General features: G+C 39.9%; 1 pseudogene; it reads left to right on the forward strand.

Moving 5' to 3' along the window:
• The first annotated feature begins 16,266 nt into the window (after positions 1 to 16,266).
• LOC118650411 lies at positions 16,267 to 18,403 on the forward strand (annotated as a pseudogene).
• The last annotated feature ends 4,037 nt before the right edge of the window (positions 18,404 to 22,440 follow it).

The following is a 22,440-nucleotide window of genomic DNA, read 5'->3' on the forward strand; positions in this document are numbered from 1 at the left end:
ATGAAAACTCTTATAGTATGCTTTTCAAATTTATCTTTATATTTTGTCATGGTGCTCATTTTAATAACTGCACACTATGTTTATGGAAGAAACCAGACAGTATTTTAAAATTGTAACTGAGAGATGTGTATCCTGTTGGCACTGATGACAAGAGACTTGGCTACTAGGGTAGGCAGATTCTAAGGTGACCCACAATGATCAATGCTTTCTGGTATTCAAGCCCTTGTAATCCGTTTCCTTTGCGTGCGGGCTGGCTTCTGTAATAGCACTGATGGGAACTCACTTCTGAGGTTAGGTGATAAAGACTATGGCTTCTGTCTTGCTTAATTTCTGTCACTCTCCCAGATTACTCACTCAGGGGGACACCAGCTGCCATGTCACAAGGCAGCCTCATGGAAGGTCCACATGTTGAGAGACCAAGGCCTGCCAAAAACTATATAAGTGAGCTTAGCAGCCAAACTTTTTGATGAGACAGCAGACCCAGCTATCAGCTGACTGAACCTCATGAGGGACTAGAACCAGAGGTGCTTAGCTAACTGTACCGGGATTTGGGGCTCACAAAACTATGAGATAATAAATGTTGTTTTAAGATCCTCAGTTTGAGGAGCATTTGCTACACAGCAATAGTTAACTCATACCAATATAATTGAATCAAAAGAGCCGGATTTCCAGTTTTAGCAGGATATAAAACGTGGTTTGGTAAATTATGGCTTGTGAGCCAAGTTTACCTCGTATCCTTTTTTTAAAAAATTGAGATATTATTGACATTCCTTTCTATATAGCCCCCAAGATAAGAATTGTTTTAACTCTTTTAAATGGTTATAAAAAAGAAAAAAAACAACACAGAATATATAACAGAGACTATATCTGGATAGCAAATCCTAAAATATTTGTTATCTGTTCCTTTAGAGAAAAGTTTACTGACCCCTGTGATAAACCACTGCACTGTCCAGAGGACACACGACCCTCCCAAAGTCACCTGAAAGAACTTCAGGCTGTAGAACACAGTTGTTCAACACTCTATATGATTGTCTCTTAAATTAGCCTTCTTCTCTAATCTGCGCCAAATGTTGTGTGTGTATCCTCGCACAGGAGTAAAAGTATAAGCATCAATAATCTCTAATTACATAAAATTACCCAGATAGAGAACTCTTAAAATAAATTCAGAACAAAAGCACATTACATGAATACACATATAATAAATTTTATTTTCAAGTGTATATTTCAATTAGTGTTCTCAAAAGTTTAGGATTTGGATAGACTGTATGTGTCTCAGAACTGCAGTAATTGATGCATATCAACACTGTGGTCTAGATGCCTGCAACCCCCCACAACTTAAGACATGAGGACAGTAAGATAGTCAACCTGTCTATTGTTGCAGAAGCAAAGCAAGCTCTAGATAAGTTTCACTTAAAGCATGGTCTATGGACAGTTGCTGGTCTATGAACTGTGTCTATCCTATTTATGATAGGATAAGTACTAAAACTGAAAAAAACAGTATTTAGAAACTAGGATAGCAATTTAATAATTAATTATGTCTGTTGAATAGAATTATTAAAAATTACAGCTTGCCTTGTGCATATCTTTGGAAGTTTTATTTACTTTTTCTAGTAATGTTTTCACCATATTTTACTAAAGTGTCACTTCCCAAGGGATTGGAACATTTTTTCAAATGGTCCTTCATCCTAGGGAGATTAAAAATTCTTTAGGAGGCCAATACAAAGCCTCCAAATCCTGGAATTAAATCAAGGTTTTTGTAACAATGTCTCTTTCTATCAATACCACAGATATTTTTGTCAACCAGAATAATGGTCAAAGCCCACAGGACGAAAAAAATACAAATTATCTGTCATGGGTATTCAAGATGGTTATAGTCCAAAAAGTTAGATGTCTGCCTCTCCTTTCTAAATGCCCTCTCCTCTCAATATTTCGTTTCATATTGAAATATGATATGCTAAAGACAGGCATTCTGTTCTCTGCTCCATTAAACAGAAAAGCCCTAAGAATGAAAGCTATTACAATAAGTAGATGAAGGTATTGAAAATTTGCAGCACAGTGTACAGGGGTGGCCAACCCTCAATACCACCCTTGGGTCCTTCCTCCATGACAGACACTGCTGCCAGTCAACACATTCTCCTCTTGCCAAGCCAAATTCAGATGCAGGCACCTTATCAGAGCATTCCTAGAAGCCAATCAGAGTGGGCACATGAGCTGAACACTCTTTGTCATCTCTGATATAATGAGAAGAGCACATATATTGCAAGAATTAAGTCCAGACCTGGCTCTGACAGCTAGCCATTTGAACCCGGTGCACTCTTATCACCTCCCTAGATCTGGTGTTCTGTCATCTGGAACATAGGGAGCTAGACTAGGTCAAGTGTTCTCACATTTGAATTCAGTGGATCCTTTAAAAAATGCTGATGCCTGAGCCCCAACTATCAAGTCCTTTTTTAGACTGCCTGATCAAACCTGACACCCTCGTAATTTCTAAAGCTGCTCTGGTGATTCTAATATGCAACCAGACTTGAGAACCATTGGATTAGAAGATTTCTACAGTCTCCCCCCCACCCCCCGCCAACTCTAATGTTCTAAGACTCTATGATTATTTGAAGCAATAATGAGGTCAGACACATAGACTTAGAGTCTATTAGTTAAATTAGATTGGTTAGGACTTAAAGAGCCAACTTTATCCCTTGGGTGGTTTATAACTAGAGAGAATAAAAGGCATAGGGATTTTGAATTATGAGGTAATAATTCTATTGGTATATGTGATCACAACCACTCAAGCTTTACTCATGGTTTTATGACTCTTTGGAATATCTTCTAAAAATTATTATAACCTCACAAATCACTGTTGCCTATTGTTACAAGTATGTCATAATTTATAATAATAATTACTATTGTTAATAATATGCATTGTAATGATTCAAGTTCTTTTATTTGAGGACTTGGATGCATTTTATAGATCTTAATTCATTAATCTTAATATTTCTGTGAAATGAGGATAAGCCCATAATCATCACCCCATTTCATAGGTGAAGAAACTAACTCAGCCTTGGCCGGTTTAGCTCAGTGGATAGAGTCAGCCTGTGGACTGAAAGGTCCCAGGTTTGTTTCCAGTCAAGGGCACATGCCTAGGTTGCAGGCCTGATCCCCAGGTGGGATGTGCAAGAGGCAGCTGATCAATGATTCTCTCTCATCAATGATGTTTCTATCTCTCTCTCTCCGTTCCTGTCTGAAATCAATAACAATATACACTGAGTGGCCAGATTATTATGACCACATGACGTTTGTAGGCAAATTAGCCGTACACTGCATCTTATGGGATATGGAAGCCGAAGACCTTTGCTGTCTGCACTTACCAAGATAAAACGTCTCCAATTCGCACAGGAACACAAGGATTGGACAGTCAAGCACTGGAAAAAGTCATGTGGTCCGATGAATCACATTTCCAGTTGCATCATGCAGATGGCAGAGTGAGAATTTGGCAGAAACAGCATGAAAGCATGCACCCCACATGCATGAGTACAACCCTTCAAGCTGGTGGGGGCAGTGTTATGGTTTGGGGCATGTTTTTCTGGCATGATTTGGGCCCTTTAATTTGTGTGGAACAACATACCTAATCATCGTTGTTGATCAAGTTCATCCTATTATGTTGATGGCATATCCCAATGGAGATGGCTTCTTCCAACAAGACAATGCACCATGCCTCGGTGCTTGTATTGTGCAGGAGTGGTTTCAAGAACATGAGGGAGACTTTACCTTGCTTAGGTGGCCCCCACAATCACCAGATCTCAATCCAATTGAGCATTTGTGGGACGAAGTTAAAAGAGCCATCAGGCAGCTGGTTCCACAACCATCAAATTTCACAGTGCTATTCATCAGGCATGGTGTCAGATTCCTCACATCACCTTTCAACATCTTGTGGAGTCAATGCCAAGAAGAATCGCCACAGTATTGAAGGCAAAAGGTGGACCAACGAAGTACTGATGGGGTGGTCATAATAATCTGGCTACTCAGTGTATTTAAAAAAGAGAAACTAACTCAACTAGTCAACTGAGATGCTTAAAATCCAATTCAAAATCTGTAGATTTTATTATGAAGCTAAGCATCCAAAGGTTTAAAGATCCTCTCTCAAAATTTTCATGAAGGGTAATCCTATCATACTTATTTGTCCATACCTACTATCTCCTAGACACTGAAAGATAACAGAGATGAACAAATGCTCTAATATGGGGTTGAGAGAAAGACACATTAATAAGTACAATAAAAGGTGACAAGTGCTTTAACAAAAAATGTTTTTGTGATACTATGGCATCATTGGAAAGAATGAGCTAACTCTAAGACTGGGAAAGGTGCAGGTGTTACAGAGAAAATTATTTCGATTTGAAGAGTATTCAGCAGCTGTGAGGTGAAGTGCGTTCCAAGCAAAGGTATTTTGTTGAAATGCGGAGACAAAGAAAGTCTCTTGTAAGCAAGCATTATAGTCTCAGTGTCCTCATCTTTAGAATATATTTTAAAACATTGAGGGCATAATATTTTTTTAAACATTATGAATTTCTCCATTTTTGTAAGCAAGGGCTCTAGAGTATTTCATTCATCACTTGCCAATTTGCTGGACTGAGAGATAAGGGGAGCTGTTTAGATCTGTAGAATTTAAGAAAAAAGACCTTAGAAGTCAATTTTAGAAGCTTTAGAACCACCCACCACTAGAAAAAGCATGCGGCCTTATGCCTTTTTCCATTGGCATTCTGAAGCATCTACACAGTGTATTCTGTCAAAGCGCTTCATTAAAAAAAGGAAGGCTCATGGTCACTTATGTTTAGAAAGCCTTACATTCTAGAGCTCTGTCTCAAAGAGTCACAAAATGCATTAGATTATAAAGACTAATTGTAAACAGTCCTGATAAAGTTTGTTTCAACCAGTATTTCCCAAACTTATTGAATAATAGAGCCATTTCTTCAAGAACTCTGATTCAATCAGCCTTCTTCTTTCTCATGTTTGTTACCTGACATCATTGTTTTGTTTTTGTTTTTTCTGGCATCATTGCTTTTAAACCGCCCTTCTGATTCATCAACTCTCTGGCTTCTTTACTGGTTTCTTACTTTTTTTTTTTTTTTTTTTTACCTGAGACATCTTGGTTTTATTAATATAGAACAGGAAGAAGGTTGTCTATTACTCTAATCTTTAGCAGTGTACTCAGCTTATGTTCATAGTGGACTCAAAGATTGCCCATCTCAGGAATACAAAGAGGATTCTCCCTTCACATGTTTCCTTGATGTTCACCTTTGCCAGACATCTCTTTCTGGCCACTCCTATCCTCTGGGCTCATGGACTCCTGAAAGATTGTCCCTCTTACCTAACTGTCAGCTTCCCATGGTGACAATAAGCAAAATGTCAACCTACTCTCACACAGAAGGTAACTGAATTCTTTGCCAATTCAAATGGTCTAAAGAAATGCTGAGTAAGCCCTTTTGTATGATGCCAATTTAAAAAATATAAAAATATTTGCAAGATGTATTTTTTGTTTAATTCAAAGTGAAAATAACTTTATTGCATCCCATGGAAGCATTTATAAATATTATCATAATTAAGAGTACTGCTTGCTTAAACAGAATAATATTAAGATACAAACAGCACTGCTTTAAAAGCCACAAAAGCATTACTATAGGGGTCTATTTGAGAAATAACAACTCATGGCACATCTACTCAGTCATAGCTTACACTGTCAAGTTCTTTACGACTCAGAAATTGGCTTCAGAGACATTTTCTGTTTTTAAACTTGAAGCTAATCTGAAAGCATATGTCATTATTAAACCCACTTTAGTCAGAGAAATCACAGCTCAAAGAGGGGCAGCACATTTTCCCAAGGCCACTCTGCTGAGCTTGGATTGGAAGGAGTTGAGCGAATTTATACCACTAAGAACCCTCAGGATGCACAGATGAGAAAGATAGGATCCCAGATGGTTTCTAATCCAAACCTGACTCTCTCTATGCTGTAGTCTTGTTTCTATACCCAAATGGGGAGGGTCAGATATGCAACCTGAACAGCTCCAGTGTCCCCAGATTTCTCATAAAGGCTGACTGCTCTGTGCTGGTCCTAGAGCACCTAGGTGTCTACTAGTGCCCAGAGCTCCGGTTTGCTTTTGGTCCCTGGTACTTTACATCATAATTGACCTCTACGCTGGTTGACATAGGCCTGGGATCAAAAAATTCTAAAGGACTTCCACAGGGTCTAAGATGCTTCTCTCGTCTAGCCGTGCTTCTTAAATATGGGCATGCATCAGAATCACCCAGAAGGCTTATTACATTGCAGTTTGCTGGACCCCTCTCCTCAGACTTTCTGACTAAATAAGTCTGGAGTCAGGACACAGAATTGGCATTTCTTACCATTGCCAGGTGACGGTGATTCTGTTGATCTGAGGACCACACTTTGGGAAGCACTGTCCTAGTGTCTCTCTTTTCTGCCCCAGCAAGCTCTCCTCCCTCCACTCATTTGCTTTTTTCAAGAGTTGAAATGTTCTTTAAAAATTAGATCTTTAGTCCTTCAGAAGTTAGATCTTACCTCTTCTCATACATTTCAAGTTGCTCAAGTCCAAAGCGAGGGAAAAATACCTTGACTACAAATGCTCCACAGCCCATCATCAATGCCAGTTCTGTCATGACATAGCATTTAAACATTGAGAAAATAGGCAACTCAACTTTCTTTTCCCTAAAAGGTGGTGATATGCCCAGGTCAAAGCTGACACAAAGATAAAATTATACCCACATTAAAAAGAACCTGACAGTTTTTACTTTAAAAGTTAATTATCCAGGGTTCAAAAGGTGCAGATTTCTAGTTATATCATAAGTCATTGGAATGTAATGTATAGCACAGTAATCATAGTTTATAGTATTGTATTGCAACTTTAAAAATTGCCAAGACAGTAGATCATAAAAGTCCTCATCACACAAAAAAATTGTAACTATGCATGGAGATAGGTGTAACTAGACACTGCAGTGATAATTTTGCAATATATGAGGATATCACATCATTATGTTGTATATCTGAAACCAATGTTATATGTCAATCATACCTAAATACACAAAAATGTTAATTATATAGATATAAAAATCAAAGTGAGGCCTTTCCCTATTGTGTAACTGATGAGTTACTGGTATAAAGCTACTTGACTAAAAATATACAGCAAGAAAAGGCAGAATCAGATATAGAATTCAGGCCAATTCATTCCCCTTACAGATTTCCCCCAGGTACACTACTCTGCAACAATAACAATAGTAGATAAATACTCAAATGGGGTTTGGAAAGCCTAATATAGAACCTGACAAGAAATAAAGTGATCCATCCACTCCTCTAGGTATCTATTTCAATGGTTCCATTAGTAATAGAACTGCTCTTCTAGATGCATAATTGATAACAAAATAAAAATAAAAATAGATCTTTAATCTAAGTATCTGAGTACAATACATATTACAGTGCAGCAATCATTCCTGCAAAAACTCAAGGGTGTGATTTCATTATGCCAAGTTTCAAATTCCCTTAAAGCTCATCAATGAGGCTTTCAGCTAAGTTCAGTTTGAGAAATGTTTATGTTTGCATTTGGGTAGTTAACTCCCTCTTCTGTAAGTGAGGGTCTCCTTCGTGTCCAAAAATAATCCTATCAAGGTAAATATTTCATCCCCCTTTAAAATAAATTACTGAACATCTCAACTCCAAGAATGATAGCAAGATGAGGAAAGATGTGCTGATGATAAGAATGAGGAACATGAAGAAGTCGCCTAATAGTTTACTAATAGATGGGGAAACTGAGGAAATAACTTTATAGTGACATGATTTGCCTTTTTCTAAATATAGGAGCTTAATCAGAGTAGAGCTGCAGACAGTTTGCATGAGGCAAAAGCCTACATGGATAGTAATGCTTTTCTTTTACAGGCCAGCAAAGGAAATGCAATTTTGTTTGATTCAGATCAATGTGCATTAAGGAAGTACCCCACTGTGCAGCTGGCAAAATTTTAGTCACTGAGAATGCCAGGATGAGCACAGCCTTCATCTTCAGGTGATTGAAAAAGTCATATTGCAATGATTCAAAATGAAATGGTTTCAGTTTCATGCTTAGACTTACATTGCCAGAATTCAGCATGGATCACATTAAACAAATTTAGATTAAACAATATAGGTTGGGTTCAACTCAAGTTATCAAACATATATTGGGTTTGGAGCACACAGTATGGGGTAGGAGAGGTGCAAGGAGCACATGATGAACAAGGCACTGTACCTGCCTTGTCATTATGATTCATCTTTTCATAAGAATGGCAGAAGGAAAATGAATGATACAGTGCATGACAAGCATTCTGTCAAGGAATCATGTGTAATTTCTAAGAAGTATATTTCATCAATAAACATCTATGTCTTTCCAGCATCTGAGTATGGGGCCTGAGTTCATTGAACTCAGCATGTGCTTGAGCATGAGGGGGCAGGAGGAAGTTACGTCTTACGATCATGTCACCTTCAGAAATAGGCTCAGAATTTTTGGGCTCTTTTTCAATATATGTTATTTGATGATAACTGCTACCTACTAATTTAGACTTCTCTGTTCCTTGACTTTGTCTCATAAATATTACAATAACAACAATTGAACATTGTTAACTGCAGTTAAACAATGCCACATGTGACAAAGATAAAAGGAATAAAAACTGGTCTAAAATTCTAAGCTTAGCATATTTTAACTGAGATTATTGCCTGTAATTTGTTCCCCACTTAGGGACATTAATGTTGGCTCAAATGGGAGGTAAGTGTTGATAAAACAGCTTGAAGTTAGAAAAAGAGATGAGATTTTTCAGATCACCTGAGATCAAAAGATGATCTGGAATAAAAATATCTGACCATTTCTTCCTCTGTGTTCCTATCATATTCCAACCTTTAACCAAGTATCTGACAGAGCATTTGATTTTTGACAGTTCTTCATGATTCTTTTTTTAATTTTCTTTATTGATTAAGTTATTACATATGTGTCGTTATCCCCACATTACCCCCCATATCCCCCACTCATGCCCTCACCCCCTGGTGTCTGTGTCCATTGGTTATGCTTATATTCATGCATACAAGTCCTTTGGTTGATCTCTCCCCTTACCCCCACCCTCCCCTACCTTCCCTGTGAGGTTTGACAGTCTGATCAATGCTTCTCTGTCTCTGAATCTGTTTTTGTTTATCAGTTTATGTTATTCATTATATTCCATAAATGAGTGAGATCATGTGATATTTATCTTTTTCCAACTGGCTTATTTCACTTAGCATAATTCTCTCCAGTTCCATCCATGCTGTTGCAAATGGTAAGAATTCCTTCTTTTTTACAGCAGCATAGTATTCCATTGTGTAGATGTACCACAGTTTTTTAATCCACTTATCTACTGATGGGCACTTAGGCTGTTTCCAAATCTTAGCAATGGTGAATTGTGCTGCTATGAACATAGGGTGCATATATCCTTTCTGACTGGTATTTCTAATTTCTTGGGATATATTCCTAGAAATGGGATCACTGGGTCAAGTGGGAGTTCCATTTTTAGTTTTTTGAGGAAACTCCATATTGTTCTCCACAGTGGCTGCACCAGTCTGCATTCCCACCAGCAATGCAAGAGGGTTCCTTTTTCTCCACATCCTCGCCAGCACTTGTCATTTGTTGATTTGTTGATGATAGCCATTCTGACAGGTGTGAAATGGTACTGCATTGTCGTTCATGATTCTTGAATGCAGAGATATTGTTTAAATCATTCCAGATCTAGATAGCAGTACAGAGTCTAGATTATATATTACTCTGAATGAATGTTTGTTGAACATAGATGTCTGGAGAACATCAAGAGCTTTGAGGTGATCAGAGATAAAGACCAATGAAGCACATGATTTCTTTATACCATGTTCCAGACATCCATGTTTCTTACTATCCTATACTATAGTTAAACTACCAATAAATACCAAAGGAAGAAAAGACAAGAAGAAAAAAGAAAAAGACATATAATTTTTTTAAATGTATAGGAAAATAAAATTGAGAGAAATTGTGCCACATTTTAAATCTTTTTATACAGTTGGGTTATGGGTGATGTTTTCCATGTTTATATATTTTCTACAATTTCCAACTTTTCAAATTTTGCATGTCTTAGTTTTATAATAATGGTACAAATTGCAAAATGAACTATGTATGTCCCTTTTTGGGGGCAGATTTATGAAAACTGTGGCAATATATAGGTTATTTACTTGGTTGAGTTGTAATGAAAAGTCATGTCAGTAACTTGAATGAAAAAAAAGTGTGAATAAATGCTAAGTCCCTGCAAATAACAGTGACAATTCACTGTGTTTGTATTTACAATTATTATAATATCAGTGAAACTATAATTTTATATTTTTTCCTAAAGTATAGATTAAACTTTTTCTCTGTTGCAAAGGATTTTATAAAAGGAAATTCTCATTTAAAACACAAAATGAATAACATTTGCAAGTAAAAACCATAAAAACTCCTGGGGCTTATATTTCTTTAATGTTGGAAATATTTGTTAAAAGCTATATTTCCTGTTTTTTTTATATTTAATGAATATGACTTTGCCTCCAGAGTCTCTGATTTTTTAATATACTCTCTAGAGCACTTAACAAAGTATTATAAGCAAATCTATTTTTAAATGCTGAGACCATATTAGTAACAATTAGTGTTTCTCGTATACTTCTTGTATGTAATGCTCAATCTTTAGAATTAATTTCAAAATTCATGTTCCTAAACCTATAATCAGGCTTTTATTTAACTAAATTAATAAAATTAACCTAATAAAATCACAAAGGTTTTCAATATTATTCAAGGGAAGTGGTTTTATTTAAAGGGTCCTCTAATTTAGTTTGTGGTTCCACAAATTTAGGAATTATTTTGTCAGCACATTCATGAATGCTAGCTAAAAGGCTATATTAAGCACTGTGGGGAACACAAAGGTTAATATGGAATGGATATTACTTGCAAGAAGCTTAAACTCTAACTGAGAAAAACAAGACATGAAAACACACGCATTTAAAATATGAGAGAAAGTGTTAAAGACTACATGAAAGGCACAGATCAAGTGTCGGTGCTGTGGAAATAAGAGAAGGGAATAAAAGACTAGATGTCATGTGAGCCAGAATTGTATAAGTAAGATACAGACATGTGGAAATGGGTCCAACAAGCACTACAGCTTTGAGCTCTTATCTATATCTATCATATTAAGAGCTATTGGTTTACTAGTACATGACTATCCTTATTTTACTAGGCAGTGAATTCTGAAAGCCAGAAGCATATCTTATCCTTATCACATAGCCTCAGCTCCCAAGACAATGACTGGAACTTAGAACTGACACATATTTTTCAATGTTGAATGACTAGAATGAAAAAGTCCAATAACATTAAATCATAGACACTTTAGGGAGGGGTGAGGGCAAAGTACAAGTGGAGATGAGTTCAATTCACCGAACGATAGCAGAATGAAAAGGAGTGGTGAGAGGCCAACTGAGGAATATTAGCTGGGGATAGCTATTAGCAGGCCTGAAATGTCAGGTTTTAGACTTGACCCTATATGTACAAGGGGAACTGGAGAATATATATGAATGAGGAAGAACATCATCAGAACTGTGGAAAAGATTTGGCGTCCGAAGGGTGTGAGAAAGCCATTATGGACTGTTGTCTTAGTCTGCTTGAACTGCTATAACAAAATTCCATAGACTGAGAGGCTTAAACACCAATTTTTATTTTACACAGGCCTGGAGGCTGGGAAGTCCAAGAAAAAGATACTAGCAGATTTGGTGTCTGCTGGGGGCCCCCTTCCTTGTTTATAGACAGCATTCTTCTTGCTGTGTCCTCACCTGGCAGAAGGGGCAAGAGAGTCCTCTGGAGTCTCTTTTATAAGGGAACTAACCCCATTCATAAGGGCTCTGCCCTCATGACCTAATCATTTGCCAAAGGCCCCAGCTCCTCATCACAAAGGGCCTAAGATTTCAACATATGAATTTTGAGAGGACACGTTCATCCTATAACAGCTGGCCAGAAATAATACAGTTCTGCCATAAAGTAGAAATAGTAGGAATGGTAAGCAAGGGGGGGTAGATGGGGGGGACCTGTCACATATTGACCCCACAGGACATGGCAACTGATCAACTGAAGGCTTACAGAAGGAAGGGGAATGACTATAACTGAGATTTTCTATCTCAGCAGCTGAAGAGGAGTGTGGCATCTATTTTAACTGTGCTGGGTACAGAATGCCCAACTTCACACAGCCAACAAGCGGCTCAATTGGTGCTTAGATTCAGATATACCTCCAACTGAGTGCTGTTTCTAGGATACAATAGTCTCCTCATTCTGAAATACGCAAATGGTTGGCTACAGTTGGAAAAATCTACTATTTAAGTAAATTTCACTCGTACTTTGAAAAAAGTAATACATTCATATGGACTGAATTGTGTTACCCCCAAATCCATATGTTGTAGTCCTAATCCCCAGTGTGACTGTATTTGGAAGTAGGTCTTTTAGGAGATCATTAATGTTAAGTGAGGTCATAAGGGAAGGGTCCTAATCCAACAGGATGGATGGCCTTATAAAGAAGACAGTCTCTCTCTCTTTTCTTGCACATACACTGAGGAAAAGGCATGTGAGGACCCAGTCAGAGAGTGGCAATCTACAAGCCAGGAGATGAGCTCTACTAGAACCTAATCATACTGGCACCCTGATCGCAGATTTCCAGCCTTCAGAACTGTGAGAAAAATTAATTTTTACTTTTTAAGCCACCCAGACTATGGTATTTTGTTATGACAGCATGAGATGACTTACTAATAGACACACATGTCTCTAAATAAAGCAGTAAAGAGCTTAACAACCATCAAGCTGAATTATCACACCAGCCAAAACTCTACTTTTTTTCTCAAGTAGCAAGTGTGTTTTTTATGTGCATTTTTGTTTTTAATGTGAGTAAACTAAATGCTCTGAACTCTTCACTGGTGAATAACCGTATGATCCTGGCGGTAGAGCCTGCATTTTTTTTTCTACCAGGTGACTGGCACAGAGAAGGCACTCAAATATTTTTTCCTGAGTGAATGAATATTGCTCACTTATGTCCTTGCCTGGGTGGTAGAACAGCACTAATCTTAATCTGAGCAGAGGTGCTCCTAAACATTTCTCACTTTCCTCAGAGACCCAAATGACAACAGCCTAGGGAATATGGAAGATGTCCTTTTTTCCAAGGTATATTCATTCTTAGGTTCTTTTCTCATTAAAAACACTTTCTGTACTCAACCAGTAACACTAAGCAATAAAAGTGGTTTTATGTAGCTCACTAACAAATATGGAATAGTCATTTTATTTTACAGAACTACTTTGGCCCATTTATGCACACACACACACACACACACACACACACACAGTTTGTAAATAACCCAAATGAAGAAAAAATTAAGTAATTCGGCAGAGCAAATAAAAATATTCCACTTTTATTTCTGTGTATCAAAGGAGAAGTAAGGGATTTTATACAATACTAGAGGCCGGGCATGAATTTGTGCACATTGAAAGGAAATTAATTAGAAGAACTATTTTAATATCACTATCTGCCCTTTCTCTATAATAGAAGTGTCAACCAAATTCACGATTGACAATGACAGATCGAAACACACGCATGCGATTGGTGCCAGCTAGAGCTTTATATGTATTGTGCATGTGCGAGTCAACTTAGACTTTTATATATATAGAATAAAGTTGCTTAATTAGACCTGCTTTCTGATTTAGCTAAACTTTTTCCAGCCCACTGAAGCACCCCAACTTCTCTTTCAGGTAATTGTCAGCAACATAGCAGTAAATATCAACATGAAGCAGATTATTATTGTAGATCACGTAGGGAGAACAAAAGGTAAAATATTAACTGCAGCTGTGTTTGACTATATTCTGCACAGTGAGAAAACCTGAAGTCACTTTCAAAGTCCACCATTTCTTACTTCTTTTCAGTAAGGTCAAGTTTCTAAATCTCTGTTTTCCAGCCAATGAAAAGAAAATAGGATTCCACCAAGTCTCCTATCTACCTACTCCAGGACTTCTGTGAGGATTAAATGAGATGAGGCACAGGAAAATGCTTCACAGACAATTGGTTAAAGTGTGAAATGTTTGCACCTGGGTATAAAGCAAGTCATGTTCCCTGGCTGAAGAAACTGCAAGGAGGCTAGCCGCTAGGGAGAGCAAGCCAGGCATTGCTATGTGACATCATTACCCAGCGCCCACAGCCACCATTTCCAGGCTGGCCTGGGCTGTGGGCCGCATTTTGCGCCATGGGGTCTAGGCAACGTCGACTACAATTTGGTGGGCTGTCACTCCAGGGTGGTGGCGGGGCATGTGTCCTACTTTGAGGAAACTGAGTGTTGCTTTGTGGGCACCAGGTCCACTGTGCCATTTCTCTGTAAATGGCTAGTGCATGTCACGGCTGCTCCTGCCTTGAGCGTCTGCCCCCCAGTGGTCAGTGCGTGTCATAGCGACCGGTCGGACGGACATGTAGCATATTAGCCTTATATATGTATAGATTAGGAAACAAACTGATACTTCTTTGAGGTTTAATGGCACAATTGTACTCTACTTCGTTAATTTGTAGGAGGATATGATTGAACTTATAATAATGCCATGTTGCAATAAACTACTGTACATCACATAATTACTTCAACCTTATGGTATAATCCAATGGTTACCTCCATTCCAGTTAATTGACTTCTGCTCATCTCACCTTCCTTTTCAGACCTGCCCTAGCCATCAAAACATGGCAGTTTTAGCTTCTTTCACATTAGTCAGGGACAGCATTGTAGGAACCTGCAATACAATCTCATTGAAATTGAAGGGAGTATGGGAAGTATGTGACTAAAGAAATGTACTGAGAGGACTAGAATGACCCAGCTGCTGAAGCTAATCTTTGCAAGAAAAGATCAGGAAGGAGGCATAATTCACAGTGATGTCTCAGACTATCAAACCTGATTATTGCTGTAAAGTCCTTCTACTGAGCCGTTTGTGGATGGTTACCCAGGACCAGCCCCTGGGAGTGACATTCAGGCAGCAGATCGGGGCACAGCCCTGTGTTGGGAACTAACAGGCCATTACTGACTCATTGTCTATTCATTTTAGATTGTTCCTATGGAGGATTTATAGAAACAATACCAAGGTGGCACCAAGGTGGCTATCAATGCTGTTTACATACAATTTAGAGGAATAAACCTGCAGTTATGCCGGGGCTGGCTTCCCTGTGGTCCTGGGGCATAGTGTTCTAATCCTATTGTGACGTGATTGTTTCTCCATAAACTGCCCCACAGAGGCCTGTAATTGGCATACAGGTTCAAATTAGATTGCTGTGTGTTTAGGAAAGCAGGGGTCATTTCACTTCAGCACCTCTCATTAAGAAGCAACAGAGGAAGGTCTCCTTTGCAGGAGACCTAATGATATATTACCTTTTATTTAAAGAAAATTCTCAGAGTACAGACTCTCAGACACACGCGTTACCCATCTTGTCTTTCACCACCATGAGGAGGAGGATAATGTGAAACTGCAAAACACCTTTTTGAGAACGGCAATTAAATATTCACCAGCAATGTATCATTGGAACACCGGCTTTATGAGCTAAAAAGGGAAGACGGGAGAGAAATTAATGGATGAAAAAAGTCCAGCAATTAGTTCTGCTTTCTTCTAATAATATCATCACATGATGGTGACCTTTCTCTGGAAGCCAAAAAAAGCCTATTGTCTCTGTTTCCAACTCTAGTGATGGGTGGACTCAAGTAAGGTCTCAGGATAAAACACCTTCTTCCTAAACTCCCCAGCTTTTTTTCAAAATCACCAAATCTGTCTCAAACCATTAACAGCAAAGTGTATTTATTAAGGATAATCTCATGGTGCCAGGTTACTCTCTAGGTAGTTAAAATGTGGGACAAACAACAGTCCCGTAGAAAGAATAATAAACATTTCACAATCTGATGCCAAAAGCGATGAAACACTTTTCAGGTCTTTGCTTCAGCCTTTCTAAGGCCCATGACAAACAACACTTTCACGGAGGTGGAAATAAGAGGAAAATTATGTGAGCCGAAAAGAACATGTTAGAAAATGTGGCAACAAAATAGTAACCAAAAAAATGAGTTATGATTACCAAGGAAGAAGAAATAGAGAACTGATAAAAGAAAACACAAAGTGGATCTATTAAAAAGAGAGGGAAGTAAGGGGAAAGAGGTAGTCAGAAAGAAAGGAAGGGGGCATGGAGAAAGAAGAGACACTTTCACCTTCAAAACAAACAAACTGCGGTGGTCAGCACCGCGGATGGCGGATCCCCCGCAGCTGCAAAATCCTCGCCCTTGGCTCCCTGTGGACGCGAGCCCGCAGGGCCGGCGCTCACCCTCAGCCGCGGCTCCGGGTCCTGCGCGGGTGCTGCCCAAGGCGCTGGGAGCAGCGGCTGCTGCAAGCCCAGGCCGGCGCGGGGCTTCGGGAGGGAGGCCCGAAGGTCCAAGATCAAGATGTGGGGGCGGCGGTAGGGGTGTTGGGGGGTTGGAGAGGGGGCAACCCAGCCCAGCCCAGCCCAGCCCCCAGCCTGACCTCGGACAATGACCCCACCCGGAGCTGCCCGGAGAGCCTCTCCATCCCGCCACTGCGGCCAGGCTCAGGGCTGCTGTCCCAGGGCAGAGTTTCACTTTTAGCGGGATGTGCCCTGTGTCTTGCCTGTGTAGCCAGATGCAGGTGTTTGGTTTTACCGTCAGCCAAGCCGACGTTCCCAAGCTGTGCCGCTGCACTCCCTCTTGCCTGCATTCCTCGATGCCTGAGAAAAGCAAGAAGGAGGTGAAACAGGAAGCCCGAACCTTGCTCAGAGCTCATCTTAACCGGGGTGACGGGCGATGGTTGATGGAGAATTTTTCTCCAGTGTTCCACTATGATGAGAGAGAATCAGAAAACCTCTGCCGTAAACTTCATGATCAGCCATCCAGGTTTATCTTATATGTTCGTTCAAGAGAGTCCCACTTTCCAGACTAGCTCTGAGCGTTTCGCCTTGAGTTTTGTTGGCATTAGAAAAGAGAAGGGAAACAAAACAAAACAAAACAAAACAAAACAAAACAAAACAAAACAAAACAGCCTCATTTAACAGAGAGCATCCTTTCAGCCCTGGAATTTAGTCAAGGTCTCCTGTGAGGAAGTGGATGGCTGCTGTGTCACTCTGGTTTGTGGATCTCAGGATGTTGGAAAGTCAACATTTATTTGATACCTGATTAACCAGTTGTTAAATCCTATTTCCTGTGTTGACAATTTGGAATGTGATCTGGGACAGACAAGAATTTACTCCTTCGGGTTGCATTTCTTTACTTAACAATACAGAACCAGCTGTAGGACCACCTTTCATCTCCCAGAGAACACAGAAAATGGTGTATTTGGGGAAATATGCTTGCATAAACACCTGTGAGAATGACATTGAGATGCTAAAGTATGTGTTCAGCTCCTACAAGAGAGTCCCCTCTTATCTTCAACACAATGGGCTGGGCGACAGACCAAGGGCTCTTGTTTCTCCTTCATCTGATCCCGTTGCCATCTCCCAGCCACTTCGCTTGGTTCAGTTCCAGGTGGAAGTAAATCCTGCCAAACCTCACCTCTGACTATGCAGATGACATGGATGGCATCTACACAAAAAGCAAATCCAAAGGCAGAAAGAGAGGTTTCTACCAGGCAGAATCTGCAGATAATCTGCTGACCAAGAAAAGGAGAGTCTGGCTGTGTTTACTGGACATAAGCTGATGTGCGTCCAGTCAGATTTTGCCTTAAGAAAAACCCCAGGAACTAGAGAGTCACATAACCGAGTTTTTTGTGACTTGGCAGTGTTCGGTTACCTTGGTAGCTGCAGCCCCCCAGTGCTGAAACAGATTCATCCCTTACATGGCCTGACACCCTATCAGATCCCTTTCAATGCAGTTGCCCTCTGGATTATTCGTGCCAATGTCACTCCTACCCATGTCCTGGGTGCTGTGAATGCCAGCTGAACTGATCTTTGCAAGATCCTGGATGACATCAGAGGATATGCAAATAGGCCGTCCTGCTTGCCCGGACTCCAATCTGCAATGTTTGGGGTTTGGAATTTGTAGAGCGATTGACATGGACAAGAGGTTTTACCACATCCTCATGCCTGTGCCCTGGAAGAGCTAAGAAATGTGAATTGTCTGCTGGCCATTGCCATTTCCATTCCAGAATGTGTAACCAAGAGCCAGCATGAGCTCCAGGGGACAAAATTTTATGTGATGACAGATTATAATCTTGTCTTTCCTAGATCATCAAGGGAAATTGGAGCAAGAGAAACTGAGGAAACGTGTAAGGAGAAACAATACCCAAAATCAAAATTCTATCGAAAATCAAAATGATGTTTTGATTAAGAGAAAGAACTAATAAGGGAAGAAGGCTTGACTTTATCTCCAGCCTGACAGCAGGAGACTCATGGACTTTGGTCGCTGCCAACGGCCCTCTGACATAGCTGTGTTTCCTACATAGCTTGTGGAAGTTTATAGTAAATTTAACCCCCTTCTTAAAGCTATGTGACCTAGTTTTGCCCTATGGGTCATCATACATGATGTTTTATTTTTTAAGGGATAAAGCAGGAAGGAAAATGTTTTACGCCACTTAAACAAAGAATATGGTCGATTCCTCAAAAAGTTCTTCAAGGATCTGATTATTGGAATCTGGATAGAAATAGGGAGACTGGAGCCCAAAAACTGTACCAAGGAGGAAGGCAGGCTGGCCAGTGGGACCCAAGCATAACAGAATGTGGAGATCCACCTTGGTCCTCACCACTGTGATGGCTGGCCAGAGCAGAGACCTGCTGGTGGGGTCTGCCTGGGACTGGTTGTAGCCCCCGTGGTCCTTCCCATCCCCTGATCACGTGATGCTATCTAACTTCTCTTCCATTCCTGTGGGTCAAGTGTTCATTTATCCTGTCTAGTCTTTAAATTTAATCAAGGTCTAACAGATGAGGTTTGGACTCAAGACCCTTTCTTTAAAAAATAAATCCTACATTAATATGCTGAACAAAAATTTCTCTCAAATCCAGGAATCATCCCCTGGAGCCTCTAAAACTAGATTTGTCCTAATTGGCTTCTTGTCTGAGACTGAAGACACAGCCAGGGCAGAGCTGGACACTAGGCTGTTTGGAAGAGGCCTGCTGGGGCCGCTCTGTGAGAAAGGTCCCTTCCTGCCTTCGGGCAGCTGGACCTGAACTTTTACATATGGACAGCTCTGCACCATGAGCACTATCTCTTAGACTGCAGGAAGTTGGTGATGGTGCTGGTCTCCCAGGTAGCTTTGGGGGGAAATGATGGAAATCCACTCTTCCTCTTCTCCCTGGTGGTCACCATTCCTTGTACTTCAAGGTTGGAGTGGTTTTGGTATGCAAGGATGAGCAGTCTGGGTCATACCATTTCTGTGTTGAGGATGGTGAGATACTTATTGAGGCAGCATTTCAAACTGGTATTGTGAATTTCAGCTTCCTAACAGGTCAAGTTGAAAGAGGTTATTAAGATATGCAGGTTTTAAAATCTATATTCATTTAAATCATCGATTATCATTGTCTTTAAGTACTCAGCATCGCATAGACCCACAGACTTGCCAGTTCTCACAGGAACCCTTGTCACTCCAGGGTGAATTTTAATATTCTAGAGACCATTTAAGGTCTAACTTCTTATTCCCTCTTATTTATATTTAAATTTAACTTGTATATGTTTTTCTATCTTGGTCTTACAAAGAATTTTGAGACAATACACCACCATCAATTTTTTGCCTTCTTCCCCAGTTCCTTGTATATTTATAATAATATTCACTATAGGTCATTAGCAGCAAGTGCAGAATGAAAGTGCTGCCCTGTTAGCTGCCTTTTCCTTAAATGCAGGCTTTCCTTTAGCTTAACCTTCTGCTGGTGTTTAAGGATGCTGTCTTGCTTCAGTCCCCATCAGTAAAGGAAACAAACATTGCCTCTAGAGCAGGGGTGGGGAACATCCAGGCCATGGCCCAAGAACTCATTTGGTCTGGCCCTGTCAAGGCATTGGGGTGAGTTAATTAAATGTTTGACCAAATACAGTAGGCTAATTTTTAAGTTGATAATTTTGCATGGCCCAAGAATGATGTTATAAATATGCAAAAGGCCTTGGCAGGAAAAGGTTCCCCGCCCCTGCTCTAGAGGGTGTCAGCCATTGGTGAGAAGGCCAAACCCTCTAGAGTTGGCTGGGAAGTCTGTACAGGCCTTTCACAGGGGATTCAGAGATCCTGGAGACGAGGCTCTGTGGTCATCTGCAGGGTGTGCTGGTCAGACCAGCAGCAGTGCCGTAGACCTTGGTTGTCCATTTGATTATCAACATGATGGATTGTGCTTATTCTTTCTACAGTCTATTTTGGTTCAGGGTGGGTAAGAATGAGTCCACATTGGAGTTATTATTAATCATTTGTGTACTCAATTTCCAAAGTAGTACATGCTTATTTCAAGAAAATTAAAGAAATAGGTGATTTAGAATATGAAAATGCTTAGTCACCAATTTTGTGATTCTTTAAATTCATCTTTAAAGTCATTGTTTAAAGAGATCCATTTATAGAAAAGGTAGATAGAAAAATAAATGACAAAATTCTTTGTCAGGTGTGTAAAACATTGTGGAAAAACATGGACTGACCATGAATCCCATGCTAAGAAAGAAGTCAACTTGCCGAAACCGGTTTGGCTCAGTGGATGGAGCGACGGCCTGCGGACTGAGGGGTCCCAGGTTCGATTCCGGTCAAGGGCATGTACCTGGGTTGCGGGCACTTCCCCAGTGGGGGATGTGCAGGAGGCAGCTGATCGATGTTTCTCTCTCATCGATGTTTCTAACTCTCTATCTCTCTCCCTTCCTCCCTGTAAAAAATCAATAAAATATATTAAAAAAAAAAAAAAAAAAAAAAAAAAGAAAGAAGTCAACTAATTAATGTGCACACAACACATAAACTCAAGAATTTCACTGACATATGAAACACAGCTCCTGGCCAGCATTAGCAATGCAAATGAATCTTAAAGAAACAAGCACACTGTCCCTCTATGGGCTGAATTGTGCCCTGAAATATATATGATGGAATCTTAACCCCCAATAACTTAGAATGTCACTTTATTTGGAGTTGTCTTCACAGAGATAATCAAGTTAAAATTAGGTCATAAGGTAGACAGTAATTTCAAATGACTATTGTCCTTATAAAAAAGATAAATTATTTGGACAGACAGATGTACATACAGAGAAGATGATGTAAACAGAGACTGGGAGGAACTGGCCGTCCCATGCCAAGAAGAGAGGCCTAGAACAGATCCTCTCCTCAACCCCTCAGATGGAACCAACCCTGCCAACAACTTGTTTTTGGATGTCCAGCCTCCAGAACTGTGAGACAACAATTTTTGTAGTGTAGGCTACCCAGTTTGTTATGGTAGCTCTAGCAAATGAATATACTCCTACAGTGAGGGAATCTGACTCTCGGTTGATAGACACTTCAGAGCCTCTCTCCTAACCCTCCAAATTCCTCAGGAGTGCTTTCCAGAGATTCCTCAAGATGAACCTCAGGAATGAAGATGCCTTGCCTTCTGTACAGCAGCCTGTGAATTCTCTGCTACTTTCTTCCTTGTGTACATCAAGCAGGCAAAATTACTTATTGACAAATGCTTCTGGCTTGCTGTCTGTAGGACCTATGAAGTTCAAAGCCTACTGATATTGGAACTTCCTAGAGGTTCAGAAGTATAACCTAACGCCAGCGTCCAGGGACACAATGCAAGGCCTTGCCCACAATGGCTATAGCCACCAATTAAAGAACTATCTTTATATATGTGCAGTGTTCATGCTTTCAATAGGTCTTCTGATGACATTGTACTCTTTCCAAACACACTAGCACTTTAGGTGAACCACCTATGTCATTGTTCCACAAGAAGCAGGACACACTAGCTAATGGGTTCTCTGGTGGGGCCAATCTAAGATCCTCACATGCTGTTGCTATATGCTCTCAATCCCTGGAAGCTTTGTCCTTTACCCCACCCAACTCCAGCCACCTCCTCGCTAGTACATTTCCACTATGATTTCAGAGAAATACCTAAAATATGTGTTTCTTTGCTCGACAGTGATCTTGGTAGCAATTGCCAATAAGATGTCCTAAAGACATTGATTGTAAGTCATGTTCTTCCTGCCTTTTGTCCCTGACGGGCAGATTGGTGGGAAAAGGCATAAATAGGATGTATGACCTTGAGACTATCAACTTCATCATCCAGAAACTGAAGGGAAAGGGCAGTGTGTACTTGAAAATCTCTAGAGCTCTTCTTAGATAATTCTATTTCTGTTAATTTAAGGGGTTCCTCTTTCCTAAAGTCTCCCTGTTTCACTGGCTTGGAGCCATTCACAGAGTGATCCTTTAT

The sequence above is a fragment of the Myotis myotis genome, unplaced genomic scaffold, assembly GCF_014108235.1.
Source record: "Myotis myotis isolate mMyoMyo1 unplaced genomic scaffold, mMyoMyo1.p scaffold_m19_p_3, whole genome shotgun sequence".
Lineage (NCBI taxonomy): Eukaryota > Metazoa > Chordata > Mammalia > Chiroptera > Vespertilionidae > Myotis > Myotis myotis.